General features: G+C 71.9%; 7 non-coding genes across 7 annotated transcripts; all 7 read right to left on the reverse strand.

Annotated features, from left to right (window-relative positions):
• Positions 1–1,642: 1,642 nt before the first annotated feature.
• LOC145519411 (5S ribosomal RNA) lies at positions 1,643–1,761 on the reverse strand. Its single transcript, XR_014063814.1, has one exon. It is a non-coding gene; the product is annotated as a 5S ribosomal RNA (ribosomal RNA).
• A 3,160-nt stretch (positions 1,762–4,921) lies between these two features.
• LOC145519412 (5S ribosomal RNA) lies at positions 4,922–5,040 on the reverse strand. The gene has a single exon (XR_014063815.1). It is a non-coding gene; the product is annotated as a 5S ribosomal RNA (ribosomal RNA).
• A 3,184-nt stretch (positions 5,041–8,224) lies between these two features.
• LOC145519413 (5S ribosomal RNA) lies at positions 8,225–8,343 on the reverse strand. Its single transcript, XR_014063816.1, has one exon. It is a non-coding gene; the product is annotated as a 5S ribosomal RNA (ribosomal RNA).
• Positions 8,344–11,539: 3,196 nt separating this feature from the next.
• LOC145519414 (5S ribosomal RNA) lies at positions 11,540–11,658 on the reverse strand. Its single transcript, XR_014063817.1, has one exon. It is a non-coding gene; the product is annotated as a 5S ribosomal RNA (ribosomal RNA).
• Positions 11,659–14,831: 3,173 nt separating this feature from the next.
• LOC145519415 (5S ribosomal RNA) lies at positions 14,832–14,950 on the reverse strand. The gene has a single exon (XR_014063818.1). It is a non-coding gene; the product is annotated as a 5S ribosomal RNA (ribosomal RNA).
• A 3,176-nt stretch (positions 14,951–18,126) lies between these two features.
• LOC145519416 (5S ribosomal RNA) lies at positions 18,127–18,245 on the reverse strand. Its single transcript, XR_014063819.1, has one exon. It is a non-coding gene; the product is annotated as a 5S ribosomal RNA (ribosomal RNA).
• A 3,170-nt stretch (positions 18,246–21,415) lies between these two features.
• On the reverse strand, positions 21,416–21,534 carry LOC145519418 (5S ribosomal RNA). The gene has a single exon (XR_014063821.1). It is a non-coding gene; the product is annotated as a 5S ribosomal RNA (ribosomal RNA).
• Positions 21,535–23,564: the final 2,030 nt, after the last annotated feature.

Genomic DNA, 23,564 nt, shown 5'->3' on the forward strand with positions numbered 1-23,564 from the left:
CACTCCCAGGGAGCTTCGAGGCCAGCTGTACACGGCTTTTCCCTCACGCTTGCTCTGCAGGAGAGACCTCCCGAGCCTGGGCCTGTCTGCAGCGTGCTGGGCTCCTGCGGGCAAAACACCCTGGGCGCCCACCTGGGGCCCGGGCCTAGGGGCCCACACGGGCGTGTCTCGCCCGGGGAGCCCTAAAGGCGGGGCGGCCCAGCAACTGCTTGCAAAGGCTACCCGTGGCCGTTTGCTTCCTTCTGCCAGAGCTAGCTTGACTCCCGGCTCCAGCGTTGGGCACGGCCAGGGGTGAGGCGTCAGCCCCGCCCCTTCGGCCTACCCAGGCCCCCCCCCTTGCCCCCTTGCCCCCTCGCCCTCCCCCCCCACCCCCACCCCCGCCAAGCACAGGACCTTCCTGAGAGAGCAGACGAGCGACCGGCAGGCACACGGACAGACACACAGACCCTCGCACGCACCCACGCCCAGTGGGTTAGCCGGCCGGCGCAAGCTCCTCAGCCGGAGCCAGAGCCAGAGCACCTGTCAGAGGCCGGGGCCAGAGGAAGGGACGGGAGGCCGGCGGTCAGCAGAGACAGAGACAGAGAGAGAGGGACAGAAAGAGACAGAGACAGAAAGACAGCGAGACGGAGATGCAGACAGACGGCCAGGCGCGCGCGCACACCCAAACACGCACCGGCACACGCAGGGAGGGAGAGACAGAGAGAGGGAGACCCAGAGCGACTGGCAGAGAGACGGAAAACGGGAGGCACGCAGGGCAGAGAGGTTGGCATGCGGTCCGAGACAGACACACCGGCACAGACCGTGACACCCGTCAGAGAGAGGCCGTGCCCGGAAGCAGCAGCTTCGCCAAGGGAGGGGGCGTCAGCCCCGGGCCGGGCGGGCCCCGGCTGCACGCAGTGCCCTGGGGCTGGCAGTCACCCGTGGGGAACCCAAGACTTCCTCGCAGCCGAGGTCTCAAGGGTCCCCTTCGGCTTGGCTACCTAAGGCGAGACCCGGACCCGCCCCCAGGCCAGAGGGTGGGTGTGTGAGTGAGTGTGTCGGTGGGCGAGGGTGGGGTCGGGTCGACTGGGGGTCGGGTGGATACCCGGAATGGAAGGCGGGAGGATGTGGAGGCCGGGGGTTGGGAAGCCTGTGTGGTCCTCTTGCTGTCTCTCTCTCCCTCTTTCTTCGTGGGCCTTACCTGTGGGTTTCCGGCTCTTGACCTGTCTCGGCGGCGGGGGTCTGTGTGTGTGTGTGTGTGTGTGTGTGTGTGTGTGCGCGCGTGCGTGCGTGTGTGCGTGTGTGTGTGTGTGTGTGAGCGCCTGCGAGGATGGGGCTGGAGGTGGGGCTGGGGGTGGGGCTGGGGGTGGGGCTGGGGCTGGGCCTCCCTCCCCCCTGCCTGAGGCGTGCCAAGGCCCAGGGAGCCCCAGGCGGAGACCCCCGACCGTCGTGTGGTTTCCTGGAAGCCGAATGCGGAGGGGCTCGCAGGCCGCGCGGAGGCAAGCCAGGTCGGCAGCGGGAGTCGGGGCCCTGACCGTCCAGCCCGGGAGGGGCTGGGGCTGGGGCTGGGGCTGCGGGGGCCCAAGAGTTGGGACGGGGGCGGCGGGGACCCAAGAGTTGGGACGCCGTGGGGGCCGGGGGCTAAAGGAGAGGGGAGGCAAAAAGCCTACAGCACCCGGTATTCCCAGGCGGTCTCCCATCCAAGTACTAACCAGGCCCGACCCTGCTTAGCTTCCGAGATCAGACGAGATCGGGCGCGTTCAGGGTGGTATGGCCGTAGACGGAGGCGGCTGCCGCCAGGCGCCCTAAGAGCCCTGCGCCGCGCCTCCCATTGGCTCTGACCCCCGGGTCAGGCCAGCCGGCCGCGGCTCTCCACGGGAGCGCGCGCTGCACTTGAGCCGCACGCCCCGCGACCGGACTCCGGCCGGCCAGGGCCGGCAGCCCGGCGGCCGGCCGATGCCGCCCCACCCCCGCACACCGCCACCCCTGGCCAGCAACCGCCTGGCCCGGCGCGGGGGCCAAGAGGGCTTCCGGGACCGCGAGCGGCCGGGCGTGCGTGCCGGGGGTGGGGTGGGGTGGGGTCGGGGGGGGGTGGAGGGCGACGGGCGCGGAGGTCTCGGCGCCCTCCCACCCTGGGCCTCTCCAGGCCGGCCCCCTCTCGGCGCCCCACCCCCACCGCCACCCCACCCCCACCCCCACCCCGCACCCCGCACCCCGCACCCGCCGTCGCGTTCGCTGCTCAGGGCCACGTGGCCCCGGAGGTGTCTGGCTTCGGGGCCCGCCGCTGCCCGCGGCCCGCGGCGCTCTGAGCCTCCTGCGGGCCTCGGCGCGGCCCAGCCGGGGCCCTGAGCGCCCGTCCTGCCGGGCACCTGCCAGGGCGCGGTCGACCGGAGCCCGTCAGCCCCGCCCCTTCGCCCTACCCGAGGCCCCCCCTTGCCCACTCTGTGGGGCTGCCTTTCCTGCCTCCAAGGACGATAGCGTCCCCAGCCGCCTGCGATCTGAGGGTCACCCCCAGCTGGGAAGCGCTGGCTGGGAGGTCACTTGGCAGCGGCAGTGGCCCCCGGGCCCCCGCGCCCAGGGCGGTCTCCCACACTCCCAGGGAACGTCGAGGCACCCTCCACGCGGCCGTTGCGTCACATTTGCTCTGCAGGAAGGAGAGAGCTCCCGAGCCAAGGCCTGTCTGCACCGTGCTCGGCTCCTGCGGGCAGAACACCCTGGGCGCCCACCTGGAGCTTGGGCCCAGGGGCCCACACTGGCGTGTTTCGCCCGGGGAGCCCTAAAGGCGGGGCGGCCCAGCAACTGCTTGCAAAGGCCTCCCGTGGCTGTTTGCTTCCTTCTGCCAGAGCTAGCTCTGCTCCCCGCTGCGGCCTTTGGCACGCCAGGGGCGAGCCCGCCACCCCTCGCCGGGAGCCCGTGGGAGGGGCCAGGTGCCCTCGGCCAGGTGACCCCAGCGTGGCACCCGGCCCCCTCAGACGCACTCCCGCAGCCTCCTTCCCCACGGGCAGGACCGCGCTGACCTAGGAGTGTGTTTGCAAGGCTCCCAGACCGCAGGCGGACACAGGGCCCCGACTCCGGAATTGAGGCCCTGGGAGCAGGCCCGGAGGTCCGGCGTCTGAGGCGCTACACACTGGCTGCGCGCTAGAGGCCTGAAAACCCGCTCTCTGGGGCTGCCTATCCTGCCTCCAAGGACGATAGCGTCCCCAGCCGCCTGCGGCCTGAGGGTCACCCCCAAGCTGGGAAGCGCTGGCTGGGAGGTCACTTGGCAGTGGCAATGGCCCCTGGGGCCCCGCGCCCAGGGCGGGCTCCCACACTCCCAGGGAGCTTCGAGGCCAGCTGTACACGGCTTTTCCCTCACGCTTGCTCTGCAGGAGAGACCTCCCGAGCCTGGGCCTGTCTGCAGCGTGCTGGGCTCCTGCGGGCAAAACACCCTGGGCGCCCACCTGGGGCCCGGGCCTAGGGGCCCACACGGGCGTGTCTCGCCCGGGGAGCCCTAAAGGCGGGGCGGCCCAGCAACTGCTTGCAAAGGCTACCCGTGGCCGTTTGCTTCCTTCTGCCAGAGCTAGCTTGACTCCCGGCTCCAGCGTTGGGCACGGCCAGGGGTGAGGCGTCAGCCCCGCCCCTTCGGCCTACCCAGGCCCCCCCCCTTGCCCCCTTGCCCCCTCGCCCTCCCCCCCCACCCCCACCCCCGCCAAGCACAGGACCTTCCTGAGAGAGCAGACGAGCGACCGGCAGGCACACGGACAGACACACAGACCCTCGCACGCACCCACGCCCAGTGGGTTAGCCGGCCGGCGCAAGCTCCTCAGCCGGAGCCAGAGCCAGAGCACCTGTCAGAGGCCGGGGCCAGAGGAAGGGACGGGAGGCCGGCGGTCAGCAGAGACAGAGACAGAGAGAGAGGGACAGAAAGAGACAGAGACAGAAAGACAGCGAGACGGAGATGCAGACAGACGGCCAGGCGCGCGCGCACACCCAAACACGCACCGGCACACGCAGGGAGGGAGAGACAGAGAGAGGGAGACCCAGAGCGACTGGCAGAGAGACGGAAAACGGGAGGCACGCAGGGCAGAGAGGATGGCATGCGGTCCGAGACAGACACACCGGCACAGACCGTGACACCCGTCAGAGAGAGGCCGTGCCCGGAAGAAGCAGCTTCGCCAAGGGAGGGGGCGTCAGCCCCGGGCCGGGCGGGCCCCGGCTGCACGCAGTGCCCTGGGGCTGGCAGTCACCCGTGGGGAACCCAAGACTTCCTCGCAGCCGAGGTCTCAAGGGTCCCCTTCGGCTTGGCTACCTAAGGCGAGACCCGGACCCGCCCCCAGGCCAGAGGGTGGGTGTGTGAGTGAGTGTGTCGGTGGGCGAGGGTGGGGTCGGGTCGACTGGGGGTCGGGTGGATACCCGGAATGGAAGGCGGGAGGATGTGGAGGCCGGGGGTTGGGAAGCCTGTGTGGTCCTCTTGCTGTCTCTCTCTGCCTCTTTCTTCGTGGGCCTTACCTGTGGGTTTCCGGCTCTTGACCTGTCTCGGCGGCGGGGGTCTGTGTGTGTGTGTGTGTGTGTGTGTGTGTGTGTGTGCGCGCGTGCGTGCGTGTGTGCGTGTGTGTGAGCGCCTGCGAGGATGGGGCTGGAGGTGGGGCTGGGGGTGGGGCTGGGGGTGGGGCTGGGGCTGGGCCTCCCTCCCCCCTGCCTGAGGCGTGCCAAGGCCCAGGGAGCCCCAGGCGGAGACCCCCGACCGTCGTGTGGTTTCCTGGAAGCCGAATGCGGAGGGGCTCGCAGGCCGCGCGGAGGCAAGCCAGGTCGGCAGCGGGAGTCGGGGCCCTGACCGTCCAGCCCGGGAGGGGCTGGGGCTGGGGCTGGGGCTGCGGGGGCCCAAGAGTTGGGACGGGGGCGGCGGGGGCCCAAGAGTTGGGACGCCGTGGGGGCCGGGGGCTAAAGGAGAGGGGAGGCAAAAAGCCTACAGCACCCGGTATTCCCAGGCGGTCTCCCATCCAAGTACTAACCAGGCCCGACCCTGCTTAGCTTCCGAGATCAGACGAGATCGGGCGCGTTCAGGGTGGTATGGCCGTAGACGGAGGCGGTTGCCGCCAGGCGCCCTAAGAGCCCTGCGCCGCGCCTCCCATTGGCTCTGACCCCCGGGTCAGGCCAGCCGGCCGCGGCTCTCCACGGGAGCGCGCGCTGCACTTGAGCCGCACGCCCCGCGACCGGACTCCGGCCGGCCAGGGCCGGCAGCCCGGCGGCCGGCCGATGCCGCCCCACCCCCGCACACCTCCACCCCTGGCCAGCAACCGCCTGGCCCGGCGCGGGGGCCCAGAGGGCTTCCGGGACCGCGAGCGGCCGGGCGTGCGTGCCGGGGGTGGGGTGGGGTGGGGTCGGGGGGGGGTGGAGGGCGACGGGCGCGGAGGTCTCGGCGCCCTCCCACCCTGGGCCTCTCCAGGCCGGCCCCCTCTCGGCGCCCCACCCCCACCGCCACCCCACCCCCACCCCCACCCCCACCCCCACCCCGCACCCCGCACCCCGCACCCGCCGTCGCGTTCGCTGCTCAGGGCCACGTGGCCCCGGAGGTGTCTGGCTTCGGGGCCCGCCGCTGCCCGCGGCCCGCGGCGCTCTGAGCCTCCTGCGGGCCTCGGCGCGGCCCAGCCGGGGCCCTGAGCGCCCGTCCTGCCGGGCACCTGCCAGGGCGCGGTCGACCGGAGACCGTCAGCCCCGCCCCTTCGCCCTACCCGAGGCCCCCCCTTGCCCACTCTGTGGGGCTGCCTTTCCTGCCTCCAAGGACGATAGCGTCCCCAGCCGCCTGCGATCTGAGGGTCACCCCCAGCTGGGAAGCGCTGGCTGGGAGGTCACTTGGCAGCGGCAGTGGCCCCCGGGCCCCCGCGCCCAGGGCGGTCTCCCACACTCCCAGGGAACGTCGAGGCACCCTCCACGCGGCCGTTGCGTCACATTTGCTCTGCAGGAAGGAGAGAGCTCCCGAGCCAAGGCCTGTCTGCACCGTGCTCGGCTCCTGCGGGCAGAACACCCTGGGCGCCCACCTGGAGCTCGGGCCCAGGGGCCCACACTGGCGTGTTTCGCCCGGGGAGCCCTAAAGGCGGGGCGGCCCAGCAACTGCTTGCAAAGGCCTCCCGTGGCTGTTTGCTTCCTTCTGCCAGAGCTAGCTCTGCTCCCCGCTGCGGCCTTTGGCACGCCAGGGGCGAGCCCGCCACCCCTCGCCGGGAGCCCGTGGGAGGGGCCAGGTGCCCTCGGCCAGGTGACCCCAGCGTGGCACCCGGCCCCCTCAGACGCACTCCCGCAGCCTCCTTCCCCACGGGCAGGACCGCGCTGACCTAGGAGTGTGTTTGCAAGGCTCCCAGACCGCAGGCGGACACAGGGCCCCGACTCCGGAATTGAGGCCCTGGGAGCAGGCCCGGAGGTCCGGCGTCTGAGGCGCTACACACTGGCTGCGCGCTAGAGGCCTGAAAACCCGCTCTCTGGGGCTGCCTATCCTGCCTCCAAGGACGATAGCGTCCCCAGCCGCCTGCGGCCTGAGGGTCACCCCCAAGCTGGGAAGCGCTGGCTGGGAGGTCATTTGGCAGTGGCAATGGCCCCTGGGGCCCCGCGCCCAGGGCGGGCTCCCACACTCCCAGGGAGCTTCGAGGCCAGCTGTACACGGCTTTTCCCTCACGCTTGCTCTGCAGGAGAGACCTCCCGAGCCTGGGCCTGTCTGCAGCGTGCTGGGCTCCTGCGGGCAAAACACCCTGGGCGCCCACCTGGGGCCCGGGCCTAGGGGCCCACACGGGCGTGTCTCGCCCGGGGAGCCCTAAAGGCGGGGCGGCCCAGCAACTGCTTGCAAAGGCTACCCGTGGCCGTTTGCTTCCTTCTGCCAGAGCTAGCTTGACTCCCGGCTCCAGCGTTGGGCACGGCCAGGGGTGAGGCGTCAGCCCCGCCCCTTCGGCCTACCCAGGCCCCCCCCCTTGCCCCCTTGCCCCCTCGCCCTCCCCCCCCCCCCCCCCCCCCGCCAAGCACAGGACCTTCCTGAGAGAGCAGACGAGCGACCGGCAGGCACACGGACAGACACACAGACCCTCGCACGCACCCACGCCCAGTGGGTTAGCCGGCCGGCGCAAGCTCCTCAGCCGGAGCCAGAGCCAGAGCACCTGTCAGAGGCCGGGGCCAGAGGAAGGGACGGGAGGCCGGCGGTCAGCAGAGACAGAGACAGAGAGAGAGGGACAGAAAGAGACAGAGACAGAAAGACAGCGAGACGGAGATGCAGACAGACGGCCAGGCGCGCGCGCACACCCAAACACGCACCGGCACACGCAGGGAGGGAGAGACAGAGAGAGGGAGACCCAGAGCGACTGGCAGAGAGACGGAAAACGGGAGGCACGCAGGGCAGAGAGGATGGCATGCGGTCCGAGACAGACACACCGGCACAGACCGTGACACCCGTCAGAGAGAGGCCGTGCCCGGAAGCAGCAGCTTCGCCAAGGGAGGGGGCGTCAGCCCCGGGCCGGGCGGGCCCCGGCTGCACGCAGTGCCCTGGGGCTGGCAGTCACCCGTGGGGAACCCAAGACTTCCTCGCAGCCGAGGTCTCAAGGGTCCCCTTCGGCTTGGCTACCTAAGGCGAGACCCGGACCCGCCCCCAGGCCAGAGGGTGGGTGTGTGAGTGAGTGTGTCGGTGGGCGAGGGTGGGGTCGGGTCGACTGGGGGTCGGGTGGATACCCGGAATGGAAGGCGGGAGGATGTGGAGGCCGGGGGTTGGGAAGCCTGTGTGGTCCTCTTGCTGTCTCTCTCTCCCTCTTTCTTCGTGGGCCTTACCTGTGGGTTTCCGGCTCTTGACCTGTCTCGGCGGCGGGGGTCTGTGTGTGTGTGTGTGTGTGTGTGTGTGTGTGTGTGTGCGCGCGTGCGTGCGTGTGTGCGTGTGTGTGTGTGTGTGTGAGCGCCTGCGAGGATGGGGCTGGAGGTGGGGCTGGGGGTGGGGCTGGGGGTGGGGCTGGGGCTGGGCCTCCCTCCCCCCTGCCTGAGGCGTGCCAAGGCCCAGGGAGCCCCAGGCGGAGACCCCCGACCGTCGTGTGGTTTCCTGGAAGCCGAATGCGGAGGGGCTCGCAGGCCGCGCGGAGGCAAGCCAGGTCGGCAGCGGGAGTCGGGGCCCTGACCGTCCAGCCCGGGAGGGGCTGGGGCTGGGGCTGGGGCTGCGGGGGCCCAAGAGTTGGGACGGGGGCGGCGGGGACCCAAGAGTTGGGACGCCGTGGGGGCCGGGGGCTAAAGGAGAGGGGAGGCAAAAAGCCTACAGCACCCGGTATTCCCAGGCGGTCTCCCATCCAAGTACTAACCAGGCCCGACCCTGCTTAGCTTCCGAGATCAGACGAGATCGGGCGCGTTCAGGGTGGTATGGCCGTAGACGGAGGCGGCTGCCGCCAGGCGCCCTAAGAGCCCTGCGCCGCGCCTCCCATTGGCTCTGACCCCCGGGTCAGGCCAGCCGGCCGCGGCTCTCCACGGGAGCGCGCGCTGCACTTGAGCCGCACGCCCCGCGACCGGACTCCGGCCGGCCAGGGCCGGCAGCCCGGCGGCCGGCCGATGCCGCCCCACCCCCGCACACCGCCACCCCTGGCCAGCAACCGCCTGGCCCGGCGCGGGGGCCAAGAGGGCTTCCGGGACCGCGAGCGGCCGGGCGTGCGTGCCGGGGGTGGGGTGGGGTGGGGTCGGGGGGGGGTGGAGGGCGACGGGCGCGGAGGTCTCGGCGCCCTCCCACCCTGGGCCTCTCCAGGCCGGCCCCCTCTCGGCGCCCCACCCCCACCGCCACCCCACCCCCACCCCCACCCCCACCCCCACCCCGCACCCCGCACCCCGCACCCGCCGTCGCGTTCGCTGCTCAGGGCCACGTGGCCCCGGAGGTGTCTGGCTTCGGGGCCCGCCGCTGCCCGCGGCCCGCGGCGCTCTGAGCCTCCTGCGGGCCTCGGCGCGGCCCAGCCTGGGCCCTGAGCGCCCGTCCTGCCGGGCACCTGCCAGGGCGCGGTCGACCGGAGCCCGTCAGCCCCGCCCCTTCGCCCTACCCGAGGCCCCCCCTTGCCCACTATGTGGGGCTGCCTTTCCTGCCTCCAAGGACGATAGCGTCCCCAGCCGCCTGCGATCTGAGGGTCACCCCCAGCTGGGAAGCGCTGGCTGGGAGGTCACTTGGCAGCGGCAGTGGCCCCCGGGCCCCCGCGCCCAGGGCGGTCTCCCACACTCCCAGGGAACGTCGAGGCACCCTCCACGCGGCCGTTGCGTCACATTTGCTCTGCAGGAAGGAGAGAGCTCCCGAGCCAAGGCCTGTCTGCACCGTGCTCGGCTCCTGCGGGCAGAACACCCTGGGCGCCCACCTGGAGCTCGGGCCCAGGGGCCCACACTGGCGTGTTTCGCCCGGGGAGCCCTAAAGGCGGGGCGGCCCAGCAACTGCTTGCAAAGGCCTCCCGTGGCTGTTTGCTTCCTTCTGCCAGAGCTAGCTCTGCTCCCCGCTGCGGCCTTTGGCACGCCAGGGGCGAGCCCGCCACCCCTCGCCGGGAGCCCGTGGGAGGGGCCAGGTGCCCTCGGCCAGGTGACCCCAGCGTGGCACCCGGCCCCCTCAGACGCACTCCCGCAGCCTCCTTCCCCACGGGCAGGACCGCGCTGACCTAGGAGTGTGTTTGCAAGGCTCCCAGACCGCAGGCGGACACAGGGCCCCGACTCCGGAATTGAGGCCCTGGGAGCAGGCCCGGAGGTCCGGCGTCTGAGGCGCTACACACTGGCTGCGCGCTAGAGGCCTGAAAACCCGCTCTCTGGGGCTGCCTATCCTGCCTCCAAGGACGATAGCGTCCCCAGCCGCCTGCGGCCTGAGGGTCACCCCCAAGCTGGGAAGCGCTGGCTGGGAGGTCATTTGGCAGTGGCAATGGCCCCTGGGGCCCCGCGCCCAGGGCGGGCTCCCACACTCCCAGGGAGCTTCGAGGCCAGCTGTACACGGCTTTTCCCTCACGCTTGCTCTGCAGGAGAGACCTCCCGAGCCTGGGCCTGTCTGCAGCGTGCTGGGCTCCTGCGGGCAAAACACCCTGGGCGCCCACCTGGGGCCCGGGCCTAGGGGCCCACACGGGCGTGTCTCGCCCGGGGAGCCCTAAAGGCGGGGCGGCCCAGCAACTGCTTGCAAAGGCTACCCGTGGCCGTTTGCTTCCTTCTGCCAGAGCTAGCTTGACTCCCGGCTCCAGCGTTGGGCACGGCCAGGGGTGAGGCGTCAGCCCCGCCCCTTCGGCCTACCCAGGCCCCCCCCCTTGCCCCCTTGCCCCCTCGCCCTCCCCCCCCACCCCCACCCCCCCGCCAAGCACAGGACCTTCCTGAGAGAGCAGACGAGCGACCGGCAGGCACACGGACAGACACACAGACCCTCGCACGCACCCACGCCCAGTGGGTTAGCCGGCCGGCGCAAGCTCCTCAGCCGGAGCCAGAGCCAGAGCACCTGTCAGAGGCCGGGGCCAGAGGAAGGGACGGGAGGCCGGCGGTCAGCAGAGACAGAGACAGAGAGAGAGGGACAGAAAGAGACAGAGACAGAAAGACAGCGAGACGGAGATGCAGACAGACGGCCAGGCGCGCGCGCACACCCAAACACGCACCGGCACACGCAGGGAGGGAGAGACAGAGAGAGGGAGACCCAGAGCGACTGGCAGAGAGACGGAAAACGGGAGGCACGCAGGGCAGAGAGGATGGCATGCGGTCCGAGACAGACACACCGGCACAGACCGTGACACCCGTCAGAGAGAGGCCGTGCCCGGAAGCAGCAGCTTCGCCAAGGGAGGGGGCGTCAGCCCCGGGCCGGGCGGGCCCCGGCTGCACGCAGTGCCCTGGGGCTGGCAGTCACCCGTGGGGAACCCAAGACTTCCTCGCAGCCGAGGTCTCAAGGGTCCCCTTCGGCTTGGCTACCTAAGGCGAGACCCGGACCCGCCCCCAGGCCAGAGGGTGGGTGTGTGAGTGAGTGTGTCGGTGGGCGAGGGTGGGGTCGGGTCGACTGGGGGTCGGGTGGATACCCGGAATGGAAGGCGGGAGGATGTGGAGGCCGGGGGTTGGGAAGCCTGTGTGGTCCTCTTGCTGTCTCTCTCTCCCTCTTTCTTCGTGGGCCTTACCTGTGGGTTTCCGGCTCTTGACCTGTCTCGGCGGCGGGGGTCTGTGTGTGTCTGTGTGTGTGTGTGCGTGTGTGTGTGTGTGTGTGTGTGTGTGCGCGTGCGTGCGTGTGTGCGTGTGTGTGTGAGCGCCTGCGAGGATGGGGCTGGGGGTGGGGCTGGGGGTGGGGCTGGGGCTGGGGCTGGGGCTGGGCCTCCCTCCCCCCTGCCTGAGGCGTGCCAAGGCCCAGGGAGCCCCAGGCGGAGACCCCCGACCGTCGTGTGGTTTCCTGGAAGCCGAATGCGGAGGGGCTCGCAGGCCGCGCGGAGGCAAGCCAGGTCGGCAGCGGGAGTCGGGGCCCTGACCGTCCAGCCCGGGAGGGGCTGGGGCTGGGGCTGGGGCTGGGGCTGCGGGGGCCCAAGAGTTGGGACGGGGGCGGCGGGGACCCAAGAGTTGGGACGCCGTGGGGGCCGGGGGCTAAAGGAGAGGGGAGGCAAAAAGCCTACAGCACCCGGTATTCCCAGGCGGTCTCCCATCCAAGTACTAACCAGGCCCGACCCTGCTTAGCTTCCGAGATCAGACGAGATCGGGCGCGTTCAGGGTGGTATGGCCGTAGACGGAGGCGGCTGCCGCCAGGCGCCCTAAGAGCCCTGCGCCGCGCCTCCCATTGGCTCTGACCCCCGGGTCAGGCCAGCCGGCCGCGGCTCTCCACGGGAGCGCGCGCTGCACTTGAGCCGCACGCCCCGCGACCGGACTCCGGCCGGCCAGGGCCGGCAGCCCGGCGGCCGGCCGATGCCGCCCCGCCCCCGCACACCGCCACCCCTGGCCAGCAACCGCCTGGCCCGGCGCGGGGGCCAAGAGGGCTTCCGGGACCGCGAGCGGCCGGGCGTGCGTGCCGGGGGTGGGGTGGGGTGGGGTCGGGGGGGGTGGAGGGCGACGGGCGCGGAGGTCTCGGCGCCCTCCCACCCTGGGCCTCTCCAGGCCGGCCCCCTCTCGGCGCCCCACCCGCACCGCCACCCCACCCCCACCCCCACCCCCACCCCGCACCCCGCACCCCGCACCCGCCGTCGCGTTCGCTGCTCAGGGCCACGTGGCCCCGGAGGTGTCTGGCTTCGGGGCCCGCCGCTGCCCGCGGCCCGCGGCGCTCTGAGCCTCCTGCGGGCCTCGGCGCGGCCCAGCCGGGGCCCTGAGCGCCCGTCCTGCCGGGCACCTGCCAGGGCGCGGTCGACCGGAGCCCGTCAGCCCCGCCCCTTCGCCCTACCCGAGGCCCCCCCTTGCCCACTCTGTGGGGCTGCCTTTCCTGCCTCCAAGGACGATAGCGTCCCCAGCCGCCTGCGATCTGAGGGTCACCCCCAGCTGGGAAGCGCTGGCTGGGAGGTCACTTGGCAGCGGCAGTGGCCCCCGGGCCCCCGCGCCCAGGGCGGTCTCCCACACTCCCAGGGAACGTCGAGGCACCCTCCACGCGGCCGTTGCGTCACATTTGCTCTGCAGGAAGGAGAGAGCTCCCGAGCCAAGGCCTGTCTGCACCGTGCTCGGCTCCTGCGGGCAGAACACCCTGGGCGCCCACCTGGAGCTCGGGCCCAGGGGCCCACACTGGCGTGTTTCGCCCGGGGAGCCCTAAAGGCGGGGCGGCCCAGCAACTGCTTGCAAAGGCCTCCCGTGGCTGTTTGCTTCCTTCTGCCAGAGCTAGCTCTGCTCCCCGCTGCGGCCTTTGGCACGCCAGGGGCGAGCCCGCCACCCCTCGCCGGGAGCCCGTGGGAGGGGCCAGGTGCCCTCGGCCAGGTGACCCCAGCGTGGCACCCGGCCCCCTCAGACGCACTCCCGCAGCCTCCTTCCCCACGGGCAGGACCGCGCTGACCTAGGAGTGTGTTTGCAAGGCTCCCAGACCGCAGGCGGACACAGGGCCCCGACTCCGGAATTGAGGCCCTGGGAGCAGGCCCGGAGGTCCGGCGTCTGAGGCGCTACACACTGGCTGCGCGCTAGAGGCCTGAAAACCCGCTCTCTGGGGCTGCCTATCCTGCCTCCAAGGACGATAGCGTCCCCAGCCGCCTGCGGCCTGAGGGTCACCCCCAAGCTGGGAAGCGCTGGCTGGGAGGTCATTTGGCAGTGGCAATGGCCCCTGGGGCCCCGCGCCCAGGGCGGGCTCCCACACTCCCAGGGAGCTTCGAGGCCAGCTGTACACGGCTTTTCCCTCACGCTTGCTCTGCAGGAGAGACCTCCCGAGCCTGGGCCTGTCTGCAGCGTGCTGGGCTCCTGCGGGCAAAACACCCTGGGCGCCCACCTGGGGCCCGGGCCTAGGGGCCCACACGGGCGTGTCTCGCCCGGGGAGCCCTAAAGGCGGGGCGGCCCAGCAACTGCTTGCAAAGGCTACCCGTGGCCGTTTGCTTCCTTCTGCCAGAGCTAGCTTGACTCCCGGCTCCAGCGTTGGGCACGGCCAGGGGTGAGGCGTCAGCCCCGCCCCTTCGGCCTACCCAGGCCCCCCCCCTTGCCCCCTTGCCCCCTCGCCCTCCCCCCCCACCCCCACCCCCGCCAAGCACAGGACCTTCCTGAGAGAGCAGACGAGCGACCGGCAGGCACACGGACAGACACACAGACCCTCGCACGCACCCACGCCCAGTGGGTTAGCCGGCCGGCGCAAGCTCCTCAGCCGGAGCCAGAGCCAGAGCACCTGTCAGAGGCCGGGGCCAGAGGAAGGGACGGGAGGCCGGCGGTCAGCAGAGACAGAGACAGAGAGAGAGGGACAGAAAGAGACAGAGACAGAAAGACAGCGAGACGGAGATGCAGACAGACGGCCAGGCGCGCGCGCACACCCAAACACGCACCGGCACACGCAGGGAGGGAGAGACAGAGAGAGGGAGACCCAGAGCGACTGGCAGAGAGACGGAAAACGGGAGGCACGCAGGGCAGAGAGGTTGGCATGCGGTCCGAGACAGACACACCGGCACAGACCGTGACACCCGTCAGAGAGAGGCCGTGCCCGGAAGCAGCAGCTTCGCCAAGGGAGGGGGCGTCAGCCCCGGGCCGGGCGGGCCCCGGCTGCACGCAGTGCCCTGGGGCTGGCAGTCACCCGTGGGGAACCCAAGACTTCCTCGCAGCCGAGGTCTCAAGGGTCCCCTTCGGCTTGGCTACCTAAGGCGAGACCCGGACCCGCCCCCAGGCCAGAGGGTGGGTGTGTGAGTGAGTGTGTCGGTGGGCGAGGGTGGGGTCGGGTCGACTGGGGGTCGGGTGGATACCCGGAATGGAAGGCGGGAGGATGTGGAGGCCGGGGGTTGGGAAGCCTGTGTGGTCCTCTTGCTGTCTCTCTCTCCCTCTTTCTTCGTGGGCCTTACCTGTGGGTTTCCGGCTCTTGACCTGTCTCGGCGGCGGGGGTCTGTGTGTGTGTGTGTGTGTGTGTGTGTGTGTGTGCGCGCGTGCGTGCGTGTGTGCGTGTGTGTGTGTGTGTGTGAGCGCCTGCGAGGATGGGGCTGGAGGTGGGGCTGGGGGTGGGGCTGGGGGTGGGGCTGGGGCTGGGCCTCCCTCCCCCCTGCCTGAGGCGTGCCAAGGCCCAGGGAGCCCCAGGCGGAGACCCCCGACCGTCGTGTGGTTTCCTGGAAGCCGAATGCGGAGGGGCTCGCAGGCCGCGCGGAGGCAAGCCAGGTCGGCAGCGGGAGTCGGGGCCCTGACCGTCCAGCCCAGGAGGGGCTGGGGCTGGGGCTGGGGCTGCGGGGGCCCAAGAGTTGGGACGGGGGCGGCGGGGACCCAAGAGTTGGGACGCCGTGGGGGCCGGGGGCTAAAGGAGAGGGGAGGCAAAAAGCCTACAGCACCCGGTATTCCCAGGCGGTCTCCCATCCAAGTACTAACCAGGCCCGACCCTGCTTAGCTTCCGAGATCAGACGAGATCGGGCGCGTTCAGGGTGGTATGGCCGTAGACGGAGGCGGCTGCCGCCAGGCGCCCTAAGAGCCCTGCGCCGCGCCTCCCATTGGCTCTGACCCCCGGGTCAGGCCAGCCGGCCGCGGCTCTCCACGGGAGCGCGCGCTGCACTTGAGCCGCACGCCCCGCGACCGGACTCCGGCCGGCCAGGGCCGGCAGCCCGGCGGCCGGCCGATGCCGCCCCACCCCCGCACACCGCCACCCCTGGCCAGCAACCGCCTGGCCCGGCGCGGGGGCCAAGAGGGCTTCCGGGACCGCGAGCGGCCGGGCGTGCGTGCCGGGGGTGGGGTGGGGTGGGGTCGGGGGGGGGTGGAGGGCGACGGGCGCGGAGGTCTCGGCGCCCTCCCACCCTGGGCCTCTCCAGGCCGGCCCCCTCTCGGCGCCCCACCCCCACCGCCACCCCACCCCCACCCCCACCCCCACCCCCACCCCGCACCCCGCACCCCGCACCCGCCGTCGCGTTCGCTGCTCAGGGCCACGTGGCCCCGGAGGTGTCTGGCTTCGGGGCCCGCCGCTGCCCGCGGCCCGCGGCGCTCTGAGCCTCCTGCGGGCCTCGGCGCGGCCCAGCCGGGGCCCTGAGCGCCCGTCCTGCCGGGCACCTGCCAGGGCGCGGTCGACCGGAGCCCGTCAGCCCCGCCCCTTCGCCCTACCCGAGGCCCCCCCTTGCCCACTCTGTGGGGCTGCCTTTCCTGCCTCCAAGGACGATAGCGTCCCCAGCCGCCTGCGATCTGAGGGTCACCCCCAGCTGGGAAGCGCTGGCTGGGAGGTCACTTGGCAGCGGCAGTGGCCCCCGGGCCCCCGCGCCCAGGGCGGTCTCCCACACTCCCAGGGAACGTCGAGGCACCCTCCACGCGGCCGTTGCGTCACATTTGCTCTGCAGGAAGGAGAGAGCTCCCGAGCCAAGGCCTGTCTGCACCGTGCTCGGCTCCTGCGGGCAGAACACCCTGGGCGCCCACCTGGAGCTCGGGCCCAGGGGCCCACACTGGCGTGTTTCGCCCGGGGAGCCCTAAAGGCGGGGCGGCCCAGCAACTGCTTGCAAAGGCCTCCCGTGGCTGTTTGCTTCCTTCTGCCAGAGCTAGCTCTGCTCCCCGCTGCGGCCTTTGGCACGCCAGGGGCGAGCCCGCCACCCCTCGCCGGGAGCCCGTGGGAGGGGCCAGGTGCCCTCGGCCAGGTGACCCCAGCGTGGCACCCGGCCCCCTCAGACGCACTCCCGCAGCCTCCTTCCCCACGGGCAGGACCGCGCTGACCTAGGAGTGTGTTTGCAAGGCTCCCAGACCGCAGGCGGACACAGGGCCCCGACTCCGGAATTGAGGCCCTGGGAGCAGGCCCGGAGGTCCGGCGTCTGAGGCGCTACACACTGGCTGCGCGCTAGAGGCCTGAAAACCCGCTCTCTGGGGCTGCCTATCCTGCCTCCAAGGACGATAGCGTCCCCAGCCGCCTGCGGCCTGAGGGTCACCCCCAAGCTGGGAAGCGCTGGCTGGGAGGTCACTTGGCAGTGGCAATGGCCCCTGGGGCCCCGCGCCCAGGGCGGGCTCCCACACTCCCAGGGAGCTTCGAGGCCAGCTGTACACGGCTTTTCCCTCACGCTTGCTCTGCAGGAGAGACCTCCCGAGCCTGGGCCTGTCTGCAGCGTGCTGGGCTCCTGCGGGCAAAACACCCTGGGCGCCCACCTGGGGCCCGGGCCTAGGGGCCCACACGGGCGTGTCTCGCCCGGGGAGCCCTAAAGGCGGGGCGGCCCAGCAACTGCTTGCAAAGGCTACCCGTGGCCGTTTGCTTCCTTCTGCCAGAGCTAGCTTGACTCCCGGCTCCAGCGTTGGGCACGGCCAGGGGTGAGGCGTCAGCCCCGCCCCTTCGGCCTACCCAGGCCCCCCCCCTTGCCCCCTTGCCCCCTCGCCCTCCCCCCCCCCACCCCCGCCAAGCACAGGACCTTCCTGAGAGAGCAGACGAGCGACCGGCAGGCACACGGACAGACACACAGACCCTCGCACGCACCCACGCCCAGTGGGTTAGCCGGCCGGCGCAAGCTCCTCAGCCGGAGCCAGAGCCAGAGCACCTGTCAGAGGCCGGGGCCAGAGGAAGGGACGGGAGGCCGGCGGTCAGCAGAGACAGAGACAGAGAGAGAGGGACAGAAAGAGACAGAGACAGAAAGACAGCGAGACGGAGATGCAGACAGACGGCCAGGCGCGCGCGCACACCCAAACACGCACCGGCACACGCAGGGAGGGAGAGACAGAGAGAGGGAGACCCAGAGCGACTGGCAGAGAGACGGAAAACGGGAGGCACGCAGGGCAGAGAGGATGGCATGCGGTCCGAGACAGACACACCGGCACAGACCGTGACACCCGTCAGAGAGAGGCCGTGCCCGGAAGCAGCAGCTTCGCCAAGGGAGGGGGCGTCAGCCCCGGGCCGGGCGGGCCCCGGCTGCACGCAGTGCCCTGGGGCTGGCAGTCACCCGTGGGGAACCCAAGACTTCCTCGCAGCCGAGGTCTCAAGGGTCCCCTTCGGCTTGGCTACCTAAGGCGAGACCCGGACCCGCCCCCAGGCCAGAGGGTGGGTGTGTGAGTGAGTGTGTCGGTGGGCGAGGGTGGGGTCGGGTCGACTGGGGGTCGGGTGGATACCCGGAATGGAAGGCGGGAGGATGTGGAGGCCGGGGGTTGGGAAGCCTGTGTGGTCCTCTTGCTGTCTCTCTCTCCCTCTTTCTTCGTGGGCCTTACCTGTGGGTTTCCGGCTCTTGACCTGTCTCGGCGGCGGGGGTCTGTGTGTGTGTGTGTGTGTGTGTGTGTGTGTGTGCGCGCGTGCGTGCGTGTGTGCGTGTGTGTGTGTGTGTGTGAGCGCCTGCGAGGATGGGGCTGGAGGTGGGGCTGGGGGTGGGGCTGGGGGTGGGGCTGGGGCTGGGCCTCCCTCCCCCCTGCCTGAGGCGTGCCAAGGCCCAGGGAGCCCCAGGCGGAGACCCCCGACCGTCGTGTGGTTTCCTGGAAGCCGAATGCGGAGGGGCTCGCAGGCCGCGCGGAGGCAAGCCAGGTCGGCAGCGGGAGTCGGGGCCCTGACCGTCCAGCCCGGGAGGGGCTGGGGCTGGGGCTGGGGCTGCGGGGGCCCAAGAGTTGGGACGGGGGCGGCGGGGACCCAAGAGTTGGGACGCCGTGGGGGCCGGGGGCTAAAGGAGAGGGGAGGCAAAAAGCCTACAGCACCCGGTATTCCCAGGCGGTCTCCCATCCAAGTACTAACCAGGCCCGACCCTGCTTAGCTTCCGAGATCAGACGAGATCGGGCGCGTTCAGGGTGGTATGGCCGTAGACGGAGGCGGCTGCCGCCAGGCGCCCTAAGAGCCCTGCGCCGCGCCTCCCATTGGCTCTGACCCCCGGGTCAGGCCAGCCGGCCGCGGCTCTCCACGGGAGCGCGCGCTGCACTTGAGCCGCACGCCCCGCGACCGGACTCCGGCCGGCCAGGGCCGGCAGCCCGGCGGCCGGCCGATGCCGCCCCACCCCCGCACACCGCCACCCCTGGCCAGCAACCGCCTGGCCCGGCGCGGGGGCCAAGAGGGCTTCCGGGACCGCGAGCGGCCGGGCGTGCGTGCCGGGGGTGGGGTGGGGTGGGGTCGGGGGGGGGTGGAGGGCGACGGGCGCGGAGGTCTCGGCGCCCTCCCACCCTGGGCCTCTCCAGGCCGGCCCCCTCTCGGCGCCCCACCCCCACCGCCACCCCACCCCCACCCCCACCCCGCACCCCGCACCCCGCACCCGCCGTCGCGTTCGCTGCTCAGGGCCACGTGGCCCCGGAGGTGTCTGGCTTCGGGGCCCGCCGCTGCCCGCGGCCCGCGGCGCTCTGAGCCTCCTGCGGGCCTCGGCGCGGCCCAGCCGGGGCCCTGAGCGCCCGTCCTGCCGGGCACCTGCCAGGGCGCGGTCGACCGGAGCCCGTCAGCCCCGCCCCTTCGCCCTACCCGAGGCCCCCCCTTGCCCACTCTGTGGGGCTGCCTTTCCTGCCTCCAAGGACGATAGCGTCCCCAGCCGCCTGCGATCTGAGGGTCACCCCCAGCTGGGAAGCGCTGGCTGGGAGGTCACTTGGCAGCGGCAGTGGCCCCCGGGCCCCCGCGCCCAGGGCGGTCTCCCACACTCCCAGGGAACGTCGAGGCACCCTCCACGCGGCCGTTGCGTCACATTTGCTCTGCAGGAAGGAGAGAGCTCCCGAGCCAAGGCCTGTCTGCACCGTGCTCGGCTCCTGCGGGCAGAACACCCTGGGCGCCCACCTGGAGCTCGGGCCCAGGGGCCCACACTGGCGTGTTTCGCCCGGGGAGCCCTAAAGGCGGGGCGGCCCAGCAACTGCTTGCAAAGGCCTCCCGTGGCTGTTTGCTTCCTTCTGCCAGAGCTAGCTCTGCTCCCCGCTGCGGCCTTTGGCACGCCAGGGGCGAGCCCGCCACCCCTCGCCGGGAGCCCGTGGGAGGGGCCAGGTGCCCTCGGCCAGGTGACCCCAGCGTGGCACCCGGCCCCCTCAGACGCACTCCCGCAGCCTCCTTCCCCACGGGCAGGACCGCGCTGACCTAGGAGTGTGTTTGCAAGGCTCCCAGACCGCAGGCGGACACAGGGCCCCGACTCCGGAATTGAGGCCCTGGGAGCAGGCCCGGAGGTCCGGCGTCTGAGGCGCTACACACTGGCTGCGCGCTAGAGGCCTGAAAACCCGCTCTCTGGGGCTGCCTATCCTGCCTCCAAGGACGATAGCGTCCCCAGCCGCCTGCGGCCTGAGGGTCACCCCCAAGCTGGGAAGCGCTGGCTGGGAGGTCATTTGGCAGTGGCAATGGCCCCTGGGGCCCCGCGCCCAGGGCGGGCTCCCACACTCCCAGGGAGCTTCGAGGCCAGCTGTACACGGCTTTTCCCTCACGCTTGCTCTGCAGGAGAGACCTCCCGAGCCTGGGCCTGTCTGCAGCGTGCTGGGCTCCTGCGGGCAAAACACCCTGGGCGCCCACCTGGGGCCCGGGCCTAGGGGCCCACACGGGCGTGTCTCGCCCGGGGAGCCCTAAAGGCGGGGCGGCCCAGCAACTGCTTGCAAAGGCTACCCGTGGCCGTTTGCTTCCTTCTGCCAGAGCTAGCTTGACTCCCGGCTCCAGCGTTGGGCACGGCCAGGGGTGAGGCGTCAGCCCCGCCCCTTCGGCCTACCCAGGCCCCCCCCCTTGCCCCCTTGCCCCCTCGCCCTCCCCCCCCACCCCCACCCCCGCCAAGCACAGGACCTTCCTGAGAGAGCAGACGAGCGACCGGCAGGCACACGGACAGACACACAGACCCTCGCACGCACCCACGCCCAGTGGGTTAGCCGGCCGGCGCAAGCTCCTCAGCCGGAGCCAGAGCCAGAGCACCTGTCAGAGGCCGGGGCCAGAGGAAGGGACGGGAGGCCGGCGGTCAGCAGAGACAGAGACAGAGAGAGAGGGACAGAAAGAGACAGAGACAGAAAGACAGCGAGACGGAGATGCAGACAGACGGCCAGGCGCGCGCGCACACCCAAACACGCACCGGCACACGCAGGGAGGGAGAGACAGAGAGAGGGAGACCCAGAGCGACTGGCAGAGAGACGGAAAACGGGAGGCACGCAGGGCAGAGAGGTTGGCATGCGGTCCGAGACAGACACACCGGCACAGACCGTGACACCCGTCAGAGAGAGGCCGTGCCCGGAAGCAGCAGCTTCGCCAAGGGAGGGGGCGTCAGCCCCGGGCCGGGCGGGCCCCGGCTGCACGCAGTGCCCTGGGGCTGGCAGTCACCCGTGGGGAACCCAAGACTTCCTCGCAGCCGAGGTCTCAAGGGTCCCCTTCGGCTTGGCTACCTAAGGCGAGACCCGGACCCGCCCCCAGGCCAGAGGGTGGGTGTGTGAGTGAGTGTGTCGGTGGGCGAGGGTGGGGTCGGGTCGACTGGGGGTCGGGTGGATACCCGGAATGGAAGGCGGGAGGATGTGGAGGCCGGGGGTTGGGAAGCCTGTGTGGTCCTCTTGCTGTCTCTCTCTCCCTCTTTCTTCGTGGGCCTTACCTGTGGGTTTCCGGCTCTTGACCTGTCTCGGCGGCGGGGGTCTGTGTGTGTGTGTGTGTGTGTGTGTGTGTGTGTGTGCGCGCGTGCGTGCGTGTGTGCGTGTGTGTGTGTGTGTGTGAGCGCCTGCGAGGATGGGGCTGGAGGTGGGGCTGGGGGTGGGGCTGGGGGTGGGGCTGGGGCTGGGCCTCCCTCCCCCCTGCCTGAGGCGTGCCAAGGCCCAGGGAGCCCCAGGCGGAGACCCCCGACCGTCGTGTGGTTTCCTGGAAGCCGAATGCGGAGGGGCTCGCAGGCCGCGCGGAGGCAAGCCAGGTCGGCAGCGGGAGTCGGGGCCCTGACCGTCCAGCCCGGGAGGGGCTGGGGCTGGGGCTGGGGCTGCGGGGGCCCAAGAGTTGGGACGGGGGCGGCGGGGACCCAAGAGTTGGGACGCCGTGGGGGCCGGGGGCTAAAGGAGAGGGGAGGCAAAAAGCCTACAGCACCCGGTATTCCCAGGCGGTCTCCCATCCAAGTACTAACCAGGCCCGACCCTGCTTAGCTTCCGAGATCAGACGAGATCGGGCGCGTTCAGGGTGGTATGGCCGTAGACGGAGGCGGCTGCCGCCAGGCGCCCTAAGAGCCCTGCGCCGCGCCTCCCATTGGCTCTGACCCCCGGGTCAGGCCAGCCGGCCGCGGCTCTCCACGGGAGCGCGCGCTGCACTTGAGCCGCACGCCCCGCGACCGGACTCCGGCCGGCCAGGGCCGGCAGCCCGGCGGCCGGCCGATGCCGCCCCACCCCCGCACACCGCCACCCCTGGCCAGCAACCGCCTGGCCCGGCGCGGGGGCCAAGAGGGCTTCCGGGACCGCGAGCGGCCGGGCGTGCGTGCCGGGGGTGGGGTGGGGTGGGGTCGGGGGGGGGTGGAGGGCGACGGGCGCGGAGGTCTCGGCGCCCTCCCACCCTGGGCCTCTCCAGGCCGGCCCCCTCTCGGCGCCCCACCCCCACCGCCACCCCACCCCCACCCCCACCCCGCACCCCGCACCCCGCACCCGCCGTCGCGTTCGCTGCTCAGGGCCACGTGGCCCCGGAGGTGTCTGGCTTCGGGGCCCGCCGCTGCCCGCGGCCCGCGGCGCTCTGAGCCTCCTGCGGGCCTCGGCGCGGCCCAGCCGGGGCCCTGAGCGCCCGTCCTGCCGGGCACCTGCCAGGGCGCGGTCGACCGGAGCCCGTCAGCCCCGCCCCTTCGCCCTACCCGAGGCCCCCCCTTGCCCACTCTGTGGGGCTGCCTTTCCTGCCTCCAAGGACGATAGCGTCCCCAGCCGCCTGCGATCTGAGGGTCACCCCCAGCTGGGAAGCGCTGGCTGGGAGGTCACTTGGCAGCGGCAGTGGCCCCCGGGCCCCCGCGCCCAGGGCGGTCTCCCACACTCCCAGGGAACGTCGAGGCACCCTCCACGCGGCCGTTGCGTCACATTTGCTCTGCAGGAAGGAGAGAGCTCCCGAGCCAAGGCCTGTCTGCACCGTGCTCGGCTCCTGCGGGCAGAACACCCTGGGCGCCCACCTGGAGCTCGGGCCCAGGGGCCCACACTGGCGTGTTTCGCCCGGGGAGCCCTAAAGTCGGGGCGGCCCAGCAACTGCTTGCAAAGGCCTCCCGTGGCTGTTTGCTTCCTTCTGCCAGAGCTAGCTCTGCTCCCCGCTGCGGCCTTTGGCACGCCAGGGGCGAGCCCGCCACCCCTCGCCGGGAGCCCGTGGGAGGGGCCAGGTGCCCTCGGCCAGGTGACCCCAGCGTGGCACCCGGCCCCCTCAGACGCACTCCCGCAGCCTCCTTCCCCACGGGCAGGACCGCGCTGACCTAGGAGTGTGTTTGCAAGGCTCCCAGACCGCAGGCGGACACAGGGCCCCGACTCCGGAATTGAGGCCCTGGGAGCAGGCCCGGAGGTCCGGCGTCTGAGGCGCTACACACTGGCTGCGCGCTAGAGGCCTGAAAACCCGCTCTCTGGGGCTGCCTATCCTGCCTCCAAGGACGATAGCGTCCCCAGCCGCCTGCGGCCTGAGGGTCACCCCCAAGCTGGGAAGCGCTGGCTGGGAGGTCACTTGGCAGTGGCAATGGCCCCTGGGGCCCCGCGCCCAGGGCGGGCTCCCACACTCCCAGGGAGCTTCGAGGCCAGCTGTACACGGCTTTTCCCTCACGCTTGCTCTGCAGGAGAGACCTCCCGAGCCTGGGCCTGTCTGCAGCGTGCTGGGCTCCTGCGGGCAAAACACCCTGGGCGCCCACCTGGGGCCCGGGCCTAGGGGCCCACACGGGCGTGTCTCGCCCGGGGAGCCCTAAAGGCGGGGCGGCCCAGCAACTGCTTGCAAAGGCTACCCGTGGCCGTTTGCTTCCTTCTGCCAGAGCTAGCTTGACTCCCGGCTCCAGCGTTGGGCACGGCCAGGGGTGAGGCGTCAGCCCCGCCCCTTCGGCCTACCCAGGCCCCCCCCCTTGCCCCCTTGCCCCCTCGCCCTCCCCCCCCCCACCCCCGCCAAGCACAGGACCTTCCTGAGAGAGCAGACGAGCGACCGGCAGGCACACGGACAGACACACAGACCCTCGCACGCACCCACGCCCAGTGGGTTAGCCGGCCGGCGCAAGCTCCTCAGCCGGAGCCAG

The sequence above is a fragment of the Giraffa tippelskirchi genome, chromosome 8 (genome assembly GCF_054371585.1).
Source record: "Giraffa tippelskirchi isolate mGirTip1 chromosome 8, T2T-mGirTip1v1.2.pri, whole genome shotgun sequence".
Taxonomy (NCBI): domain Eukaryota; kingdom Metazoa; phylum Chordata; class Mammalia; order Artiodactyla; family Giraffidae; genus Giraffa; species Giraffa tippelskirchi.